Source organism: Lontra canadensis, unplaced genomic scaffold (assembly GCF_010015895.1).
Source record: "Lontra canadensis isolate GAN:19392208 unplaced genomic scaffold, GSC_riverotter_1.0 scaffold1, whole genome shotgun sequence".
Lineage (NCBI taxonomy): Eukaryota > Metazoa > Chordata > Mammalia > Carnivora > Mustelidae > Lontra > Lontra canadensis.
The window spans coordinates 91,660,198-91,672,112 of NW_022630995.1; the positions used below are offsets into that span (position 1 = coordinate 91,660,198).

Sequence of the window (11,915 nt, forward strand, 5' to 3'; positions counted from 1 at the left end):
TGATAACTACTCACAGTGGGGAAAGTAATCTCCTCTTCTCTGCTCACCAATTCAAATGCTAATTGCATGCAGAAACATGCTCACAAACTACCTAGAGGTAGTCTAGTGAAATATCTAGGATATTTGTCTAGTCAAATATCTGGGAACCCAGGTATTTAAATCAAGTTGACACATAAAATTGACCACTATATGAATCATTACAGATTTCAGTAGTCACTACTGAGTTATTAATAGCACAGTAGTCACAAAATTGGGGTTAGAATCAGTAACACCTATAGGCACCTGTGTGGTGCAGTCCATTAAGCATCTGGCTCAGGTCATGATCCTAGGGTCTTGAAGCTCAAGCCCCACAGTTGAGCTCTGATCTGATCCTGCAGTCTGCTTGAGATTCTCTGTACCTCCCTCTGCCCCTCCTGCTCATTTGCACTCTCCTTCAAATAAATAAATCTTCAAAAAAATAATAAAAGAATCTATGGCACCTAATTAAGGCATGGTTGAGTTTTACCATTTGGAGGTCAACCAGAATTAGTTCAGAATGGATTAACACGCACGTGAGAAAAAGAAAAAAGACCCAACCAGAATAGTACTTGGGCAAAGGAAATGTAGTGAGAATAATTAACAACACTATTCATCAACATTCTGCTAATATTTATTTTTAGATTTGTTTGAATTCAGTGACTCTTTTTAAAATAAATCTATAAATATGTATTAAACTGATACTATCTTCATATTTCTATTAATTGAATTTGATTAGAAAAAGAGTAAGGATACTCACTATTGTAAATCGCCACACAAAATCATGAAAGTGTCTTCTAGAACATCACATTAGCAAAAGTGCTTGGATCAGAGAGAAAATTTATTTAGCTTGAGCTCCTTCAGCAGGATACAAACACCAGAGAGTTGGGATGGAAGGTAGTGTGAATTGTCACAAGTAAACTCTAGCAAGTTATAGGTCTAGATGCTATCAAGACTGAATAGATTTAAAATCAGCTGCACTATCATCAGGTCAATTAAGTTAACTTGGGTCCATAACAGTAAGTTTAAACTGACTTTAACAAAAAAAAAAAAAAAAAAAAAAAAAAAAAGGTGAGTCAAGTAAATATATTAATAATAGGAAAAAATAGAACTTTAATGTGAGGTACACAAAATGTCTTCTTTTGATAAAAAGTACATTAGAATCAACCTGAACACCAGGTAAAAATATTTTTTACTTCTTGGGGCTTGACATTATGGCACAAGTCTCACCTTTCTATGAGGAAATATATCTGCTCAAAAGAGACACCATGACCAAGAGTAGAAAAATGTCACTGATTTCCTTAAAATTTGTGTTATACCCAAACCAACATATTTGAAACAGAATTGAAGGAAAGATGCACATTATTTGGTCATGAGATGTATAAATGATTATATTACCAATGATAAACTAATCACCAATTAAGTTCAAAGTTCTAAGTATTCATACAATATAGGTAATTGGATATCTAAAAATCTAATATATTCTGTAAGAATTTCATGCTTAAAATAAAAATGTTTTCCTTTGCCCTTTATTATTTTCTTGTTTTATTCCTATCATTTAAATACAATTTAATAAAATAGAAAATATTAAATTGAATGATAGATATTTTGGAAAAACCCCAATACTTCTAATTTAGCTCCCTTAATAGATGACTGGTCAGACTCTACTAGTATATCCATGTTGATTGACAATCTGATCACTCTCTGGATTCTTTGAGGAACAGAATTACCTCTGTAACTCTGTAAATAAACTAGTACTTTGCTGGTTCCAAGGAAATGTATGCATTTTCATCCCAATTCATTATTTATGTATTCATTCCTGTAGAAAATCTTTGAAAACCAATTCAAAGGTTAACTAGTACAGATGAATAAATTAATTTACTTTAAAAAACTTAGAAGCTCTGTATTAATGACATATTTAAAATATATTATATATCCTTAAATTTAAATGGTCCAAAAAGTAGATCATTACTAGGAAGAAATTCATTAATATGTATATAGTAATAAGATAATTACCAGAGATGAAAAGAACTAAAATTGCATGATTAAAGTACTCATTAAAGGACTAAATAGTATAGTATTAAAGAGATTATTGAACATTTCTGAAAGATACATTTCATTTTAAGGAAATGTATGAGAAAATCTAGTAACTTTAGACAATTCTCTAAAAGTAGTTAAAATAGCTACCAAGATTAACTAGCACAGATTTTTTTTTTTTCCACAGAGAATAATTTACATCCAACTTCTCTACTAAAGTTAAACTAAAAGAAAATACAGTAATGCAGATAGACCACTGATCTGGAAGTCAAAAATGTGAACTCAAATTCTAAAATATCAAAATCTAAGTTTATGACCTTGTTTCAAGATGCCTAATTTTTCATTGCTTAACTTCTTTGTCTTCCATATTATAATATATGAGGAATATACTGTAGATTTTGAATACCCAGAAGTATTAAAAGTGATATAACAATGTATATGAAAAAGTGCTTAGAGTTTTTCCAATAGAACCTGCAAAAATTGGGGCACCTGGGTGGCTTAGGAGGTTATACCTCTGCCTTTGGCTTAGTCATGATCTCAGGGTCCTGGGATCGAGCCCCACAGGAGGCTTTCTGCTCTCTTCCCCTTCTCTCTCTGCCTGCCTCTCTGCCTATTTGTGATCTCTCTGTCTGTCAAATAAATAAATAAAATCTAAAATAAAAAAAGAAAGAAAGAAAGAACCTACAAAAATTACCCTTATACAATTATTACTACCAGGTGTCCATCAACAATTACCAGTATTTAGAAAGAACAATAATATATAAAATAATGAATGGCCTTATGAACTTAACTTATACAAGTTTTATTTGTCAGCATTCTCCAGAGAAACCGAACAGGATATGGATACAAATAAAGATTTATTTTAAAGAATTGTCTCACATGATTATGGAGGCTGGTTAAGACTAAAATGTGCAATTTAGGTCTAAAGGCCATAAGTCTGGAGATTCAGAGAAGCGCCTATGTTGCAGTTAAAGTCTGAAGTCCATTTGTCAGCAGAATTCCCTCTTACTCAAGGGAGGTAAATCTTCTGTTCTTTGCAGGACTTCAACTAATTGGATGAGGGTCACCCACACTGTGGGGGGCAATCTCTTTTACTCAAAGTTCACAGATTTAATTTTTTTTTTTGAGTTGTGTAGCCCTTTATTAGCATCTAAAATAGAAGGTATCTATTGTACAACATGGATAATAATTGACTGTAACTAGAGATATATTCTAATATAGATCATTCACAAAAATAATTTCTTTATTAAAAAGCTTCCATCCTTTGTTTGTTTCTGTACAATATGCAAAAGTATCCTCAGAGTAGAATATATGTGTATGAGACAGAAAGAGTCACCCAGGCACCTCTATCTTTTTTGGTCAAAACATTTTCATGCCATCCTTCCTTCTACTATAAAACATTTTTAAATGAGTTGAAATTAAGGAAGGACAACACCTACGAGAAAAGAAGACAAGAGGGGTTCCTAGGTGGCTCAGGTTAAGCATCCTGCTCTTGATTTCATCTCTGGTTATGATCTTGGGGGTTGAGGAGTTGAGTCCTGCATTGGGTTTTGCACTCAGAGCAGAGTCTGCCTGTCCCTCTCCCTCTGTTCCTGCCCCATCTTTTGCTCTCTCTCTAAAATAAATAAATAAAATCTTTTTTAAAAAATAAAGAAAAGAAAAGAGGAGAAGAAAATTCTATTGGTTTGAGGTTTCAGATTCTCCCCAAACCATGACCAGTATCTGGTAAGGGCAGAAAATGAGTATGTGCAGGTGACATCCCTGATGATTCAGAGATTTAGTGGCACTTCAGTGCTCCTGCTGCGAAACTCACTGAATTGTCTTACAAGTTTCTACACTGGCTTGACTGGCTATTCTTTTGGAGCTCTGTGATAGCATTTAATAAGACCCCAATGGGATGTCTTCCACATAGAGTATTATGGTATTTCTTTAAGTAATTGCTGAAAGATGTGGGATCTAATTGTCCTATAATACTCATGCCCATTTTAATCTAGATGTTCAAAGAATCTAAAATCTCCCATGGGATTTCATCATAAGGGAAGTTTTGACCCCACTGGAAGAAATCAAAAGAAACCACAAAGAGATTGCTAGGATCTGCTCGATATTTACTGAAGAGTTTTCCAAATTCCTGTTCTTTTGACTCACTCAGAGCTCCAACACAGGAATAATGATAAAATCATCCTCATGGCTTTCTATGGCTTTATAATATAAGGCAAATACATTTCAATACTGTGCTTATCTTCATCTGTCTGCAGAGGCATTCATTCAAACATTCTATCTTCCACAGTTTTCCATAAATCCTTTGATCAATACCAAGGTCATAGAATAGATAAAGATATAAATATAGATATCCACACTGAAAGAAGGCCATATGATGAGAAGGCCACAGGCAGAAAATTCTCTTGGTAATATATGGATCCACTTGCTTGTAAGCATTAAGCCTGAGTACCACAAGGTCCACAGTACATATAGTACATACATCCTTCATGAGGTGCACTAATGGCTGTAGCAAATCTTTTTGTAGACTGTACTTATGAAAGCCAATCTTCTAGCCATGCATTCCCCTGTGATCCTGAGGCTATGTACCAGTTCCTGGAGTGACTGCCTTCCCATCAGACCATTGTGTTGAACAACTTGGTGCCTGCACCACCCTCCTATAATGCATGATATGATGTACAAGATTGAATGGAGAGGCAGCAGCAGCAGCAGGAGCAGTTTGGCAAGGGGACAAAACATTGAGGGTCCAGCTCAGGAGGAGGCTGCAGTATGGAGGAAATTAGACTGGTCCAGGGAGAGGAAGAGGAGGAGGAAGACGAAGGGGAGGAGGAGGAGGAAGAGAAGAAGAAGGCAGGAGATAGTAGCCTGGGTGATGGCGGTGGGAGCAGTAGCAACAATCACCACAAACTCCTGGGACTGCCAGAAGATGGGGCCCCAGCAATTTCACTGGAGCCAGGAAAGCTCTAGCCCTGGCTCCAACTCACTGCTTTCTCCAGCCTACCCCACAGCCCCCAACAGATTTAAATATTAATCTCAGCCAAAAGACCGCACAGAAAAATCCAAAATAATGTTTGACCACAGACCTGGGCACTAGGGCCCAGCCAAGTTGATACATCATAAATAAAATAAATTAATTGTGATTAATTATGATTCCAACATCGTTATTCTTCTTTAATTACTAAGTTGTCTTAAATTAATATAAGAGAATGTGGTGACCAAGTAAATAGTAGGAGGTTCCCAGAGAGCACTTAAACAATCTTTTGTCCTCATCTGTTCAAAGTTCATATAAAGATCTTCACATAGAACACTTCAGTTTTCATTTGAACCACCCCCATCCCACTTGCTTATTTTTCATTCCATCTTTTGGATCCCATGTATGTAGAACTTTCACTCAGGTCCATTATCATGACCTTTTTTTAAGGCAAGATCTTCACACCAGTGTTGAATCAGTCCATCCATCCTCCCCTGCATAGTGATAAAAATGTAATAATGCCCCTCCTGTTTAGCATAGATCCAACATAATTATTACATTTATGTTCAAAGGAGAATGATATATAGTATTTACAAATTTATAGTCACAACTCACACACAAGAACTGTATTACAGAAAAACAGAACTAATACTTGTTCATCCTTGTAGTGCATGTTCTGTATAAGTAACTGGACTTTCCTTTCCTCAGTATGAATGAAATATGGCTCTAATATATTCAAATTAGACATATAATTCAACAACAAAATATGTTTTATAATATTACCTGCAGACATGATCCCAAAGGGCCTCTATTTGGAGCAAGCTGATGAAGACCAATCACGTCTCAGACATATGTATAGTATATGTATATATACATATATATGTAACATATATATTGTTTTAACAAGAGACTACAGAGAGCTGGAATAGCTAAATATCCTTTTAGTCATAATGCATGAATCAAACTACATTAACATATTTTGTTTGTTCAATTACTTGATGTTTAAATGCATGTGTATATATACATACTAAAAAATAATATATTGATGGCTAGAATATGTTTAACTATTCTACTGTCCCTCTATAATTAACCACCATGGCTCAAATATTAAAAGTATATCTGATATCATGGGATAAATGAAGATATTTTTTCCAAAACTACAGTTTCAAAAAATCTAATCATTTTCTTCTAATCAGTTTAGATTCCCTGCTAACACATACTCTCATGATTTTTATTTATTTCACAAACACCCTGCCATTTTTTTCTAATGAAAACATATTTTATTCACAACTTTACACTCACCCATATTTAGTGCTCCGATGGCAATTTAGACTTTGGCTATTTGAATACTAGAATGTGGTGAATTATATACCATTTACAAACTTGACTCTAATCATTATCTGGAGGTGACTTGCACGATGGATGAAGAGAGTCCTTTAGATTATAAACTATAGCATCTAGTATATTCTTTTAATAAAAAGGGATGTATCAATAGAATAGATTTTAGAGAAAATTATATGAATTTCCTCATGCAAGTCTCTAATTATGAAAATGACTAAACTGAAGTACAGGAAGCACATGAAGTCCAGTGGCTTTTCTATAATCACAAAAGTTTATCCTGAAAAATCTAGACTATTCTGTCTCCTGACTTTTAAATCAATATTCTTCTTTAAAAAAAAAAAAAGTTCATATCACCTAATAATAAATTTGTCTCACTCACTTCTTTGTTTTTCTATTATTTTAATTAACCTTTAGAAATAAAGAAATAAAAAAAATTTAAGTTATATCATTTTAGTCTACTGAAGATGTATTCCATATGAATATCCAATAACCTGGTTAAATAAAATTATAAGAAAACCAAAATTATGAATCAAAGGAAATTGTTTATTTTCTTAAAAGTTTAAGTTAGAGTTCTAAAGTTAGCTATAGTTCAAATAAGCTTGAAATAAATGTCATGACTTGCAGTTGTTACCTCATTAAACAAAATACTTATAAATGCAATCATCTAATTTTTCTTTTTCTTTAAATAGAATTACCTAATATATAGTACACCATCTTTTTCATTCAGAACTGAACTATTATATACCATAGATAGCATTTTATATACAGTAATAAAAATGTAAAAATATCTTCTCAATTTGAAAAATTTTGTGATTTTTAAAAATTTTAGAAGATTTTATTATTTATCTATTTATTTATTTGAGAGAGAGATAGAGAGAGAGAGAGCGTGCGAGAAAAACAGCCCAAGTATGGCAGATGGGCAGAAAGGGAGAGGAAGAAACAAATTCCCTTCTAAGTGGGGAGCCCAATATGACCCTTGATCCCAGGACCCTGAGATCATGACCTGAGCTGAAGGCTGACACTTAACTGACTGAGCCATCCAGGTGCCCCTTGAAAAATTTTGTGACTTATTAAGGTAAACCTATTGTCTTCCTTTTTTTTAGCTATAAAAAAAAATGAAGTTGGACCCTTATGTAACACCATATGCAAATATTAACTTAAATCTATGACTTAAACCTATGACTTAAATCTATGAATAAGACAATAAAATCTCTAGAAGAAAGCAGGGCAAGATTTCATGACATTAGATTTGGCAGTAATTTCTTGGCTATGTCACCAAAAATATAGAGAACAGAAGAGAAATTAGACAAAACAGACTTTAGGAGTAACAGAAAAAGGTACATCAAAAGATACTATCAACACAATTAAAAGACAACCCACACAAAAGGTAAAAACATTTGCAAATCACATAATTGATAAGGGATCAATTCTAGAGTATATAGAAAAATCCTAAAATTCAACAACAACAAAAATTTAAAAAAAAAATTTAAAAATGGACAAAGTCTTGAATAGACATTTCTCTAAAAAAAGATAAAAATGACCATAAGCACATGAAAAGATGCTCATCACTAATCATTAAGGAAAAGTAAATCAAAACTATAATGACATACTTCTTCACACCCACTAAGATGACTATCAGAAAAACAGTAAACAACAAATGTTGGTGAGATATGGAGAAAATGGAACCCGTATGCATGGTTAGGAGGGATATAAAATAGCATAGCCAATATATAAAAATGTATGGCTGGTCCTCAAAAATTTAAACATAGATTTACCATATAAGCCAGCAATTCTATTTCTGAGTATATACCCTAAACAATTGAAAGCACAGTCTCAAAGATATCTGTACATCCACAGTTTTTACAATAGCTAAAAGGTAGAAGCAAATTTTGTCCATTGGCAGATTAATAGATAAGCAAAATATTGTATATACATATGATGGAATATTATTCAACTTTAAAAAGGAATATGGTGCAATGTGAATGAACCTTGAGAACGTTATGCTAAGTGAAATAACTCACAGAAAGGTAAATACTATATGATTCTACTTATATAAAATATTCAAAGTAGTAGAAATCGTAGGGACAGAAAGTAGAATGATGACTTAGGACCCTGAGATCATGACCTAAGCTGCAGGCAGAGACTAAACCCACTGAACCACCTAGGCACCCCTACAACATGTGTTCTGATGCAATGTCTTTTAGTCTAGTGAATATGTTCCTTCTAATTTTGGTCAAAATGAAATATGAAGTAGTTTTCACTAACCAAAGATCTTTCTCTAGGGCAAAGTAAGCCTTATTTATCTCTATCAAAATATAGAACAAGTGAAATTTGGCCATCTTGACTAATGCTGACAAGATACTATTTCATTATTATGATGACATTTTGTAATTGAACTTGAGAATACAAAGAGGTAAACATTTGAGATGCCCCAGTATGATGTACAAAGACAATGAGGGGCCATATGTAGACTGTTCATGGGTCTGCCACAATAAAAAGTTTTAGAAGACCCAGATTTATGGCATATGCTGAGGCATGTCTACCTTCCAAAGTGAAATGAAGTTAATGTATGCTGCACTTCTATCAATAAGAAAGAGTCACAGTACTTGATTATTTTCTTTGGAATGTGAAAATGATGAATATAACACTTGTGAATGTAGCTTGTATTTGGAAAGTGGATAGTTTTAAGTGGAGCCCTCCACAAGAGAGGATTTTGCTCTAGGTTCAGTCCATATGTGACCTGGTAAAGGCCATATGGTACTTTCTGTGTCATAAGAACATTGTGTAGAATCTCTGGTTGTCCCCAATATGGAAGTCATAGCATAAGATTTTAGGCTATGCCATATTCAAAAGAAAATTATTTACAATTTAGAAAGCAGCTTCCAGCACGCTATTAATACTAGTAGACACCACATTACTGACTCTGAGCTCTCAAGTGAGTATGCTTCTTCTAGAAGCTCTATGACATGTGTTGAATATTCACAGGTCCACTAAGCTAAAAGTGTGGGTACAGCATAAATCTTTCACAATGGAAATGGCATATTCAGGATTGGGTCTGAACAGATCCAGATGACCCAAGGCAAAGAAATTATATGACATGCTGGTATGGAATTGGACTCTCTAGTGTCAGCTGAAATAATTAGATTTGAAAATGATAGCACCCCTACTTCCTCCCCAATGCATATATTTATCTTGCTGTAATTCTTTTCCTGCACCTAATAACTGTAGTCTGTGAATGATTCCCTGTGAGCTGATAGTGAAGGATGAACTTGATAATTAGTGCCTGTGATGATTTACTTTATTTGTCAAGTTGTCAGGAAACATTTCCCAGGCATTTGGCCAAATATTATTCTAGACATTTCTGTGAAGGTGATTTTGGAGGAGATTAACATTTAAATTGATAGACTTTGAATAAAGCAGATTACTATCCATAAAGTGGCTGGACCTCATTTAATCAGTGGAAGATCTTGATAAAGTAAAGACTGACCTCTTTAAGCAAGAAGGAATTCTGATAGCAGACAGTTTTTGGATTTAAGCTACTACTCTTCCCTGGTCTCCAACCTGCCTGTCTACCATGTAGATATTCAACATATCAGGTTTCCATAATTATGTGAGCCAATTTTTTCTCTCCCTCAAAACTAAATATATTTATTTTAAATATATAAATATATAATACATAAAAATAAAATAATTGATATTTAATTATAATATACATTATTTAATTTTAATATATAAAAATATAAATTTGCATATGCATGTATACATGCATATACATATATAATATAGTCCTTATCAGGGCAGGCCTGAAAGGCACTTGTGAAGGAAAACACTGCCACTGGACTGAACTTAGAAATATGGGTAATCAACCTAGCTACAAGAAGATGTAATATAAACAAGATAAGAAAAGATAAGAGAGAACTATATAAATATACAGTAGTTCATAGATCACTTAGATGGACAGTAAGTGGTCTAGAAAATTCACGACTGGGAGAGAAGAGACAAATCCAGAGAAAAAGCAGGTGGATGAATCTCTGAAGGCACCTAGCATTCAAATCTTTGTTATTTACATCATGGCTCACTAAGCAGCATCTATACCAAAAAAAAACAAAAACAAAAACACACTAAGCAAATAGAAAAAGACCCTGTATGAAAGACAGAGGAATAAGCTTCTTGGACACCAGAACTATCTATGACTAGCTTGAGACACCAGGCAGCAATGAGATGAGCAGAAATGCTGCCCAAGTGTGAGGCAAGTCTGGAATGAATGTTGAGGAAGAAGATGATAAATGCCAGGTGTGGTTTGGGGACAAGCTGTAGTAATGAGGACAGTAATTCATCTAATTTTTTTCTGCCCTTCTTTTTAGAAATTATTATTATAGAAATTGCAACCAGACTCCATCTGGAATAGTTGTAGGTCCTCAGAATAAAGTTAACATAAGTAATCGCCAGTATCTTAGTGGTTCAAGGAGTCACCTGTGATAGACACCATCAGCATCTCAACTATACTACCAGAAGTGGACCTCCAACTCTTTGGGACAAAGAAGGAAAGAATATTCAATGGAAAAAAAGACGGTCTTTTCAAAAAATCGCATTGGGAAAATTGGACAACCACATGCAAAAAGATGAAACTAGACTACTTTCCTAGACTACACAGAAAAATAAATTCAAAATGGATGAAAACCCTAAATGTGAGATGGGAATAAGTTAAAGGCTAGTATCCAAGATCTGTAAAGAACCTATCAAACTCAACACCCCCAGAACAAACAAACAACAAACAAACAAACAAAATCCAGTCATGAAATGGGCAGAAGACATGAACAGATATTTCTATAAAGAAGACATACAAATGGCCAACAGACACATGAAAAGATGCTCATCATCACTCACTATCAGGGAAATACAAATAGAAACTACAATGAGATACCACCTCACGCTGGTCAGAATGACTAAAATTAACAACTTAGGAAAAAAATAGATGCTGGTGAGGATGTGGAGAAAGGGGAACCCTCTTATACTGTTGGAGGGAATCCAAACTGGTGCAGCAATTGTAGAAAACAGTACGGAGGTTCCTCAAAAAATTAAACATAGAACTGCCCTATGACCCAACAATTGCACTATTAGGTATGTATCCAAAATATATAAACATAGTGATTTGAAGTGACATATTAATCCCAGTATTTATAGCAGAAACGTCCACAATAGCCAAAATATGGAAAGAGCCAAGAAGTCCATTGACAGAAGAATGGATAAAGAAGAAGTCACACACCGACACACACACACGCACACACACACAAGAATATTACTTAACAATCAGAAAGAAAGAAATCTTTTTTTTTTTTAAGATTTTATTTATTTGACAGACCAAGATCACAAGTAGGCAGAGAGGCAGGCAGAGAGAGAGAGGAGGTGGAGGGGGGAAGCAGGCTCCCCACCGAGCAGAGAGCCTAATATGGGGCTTGATCCCAGGACCCTGGGACCATGACCTGAGCCGAAGGCAGAGGCCTTAACACACTGAGCCACCCAGGTACCCCAGAAAGAATGAAATCTTGCTGTT

The 11,915-nt window shown here is 34.3% G+C and overlaps 1 pseudogene; it reads right to left on the reverse strand.

Annotated features, from left to right (window-relative positions):
- Positions 1-3,829: 3,829 nt before the first annotated feature.
- Positions 3,830-4,488, reverse strand: LOC116875872 (annotated as a pseudogene).
- Between the last annotated feature and the right edge of the window lie 7,427 nt (positions 4,489-11,915).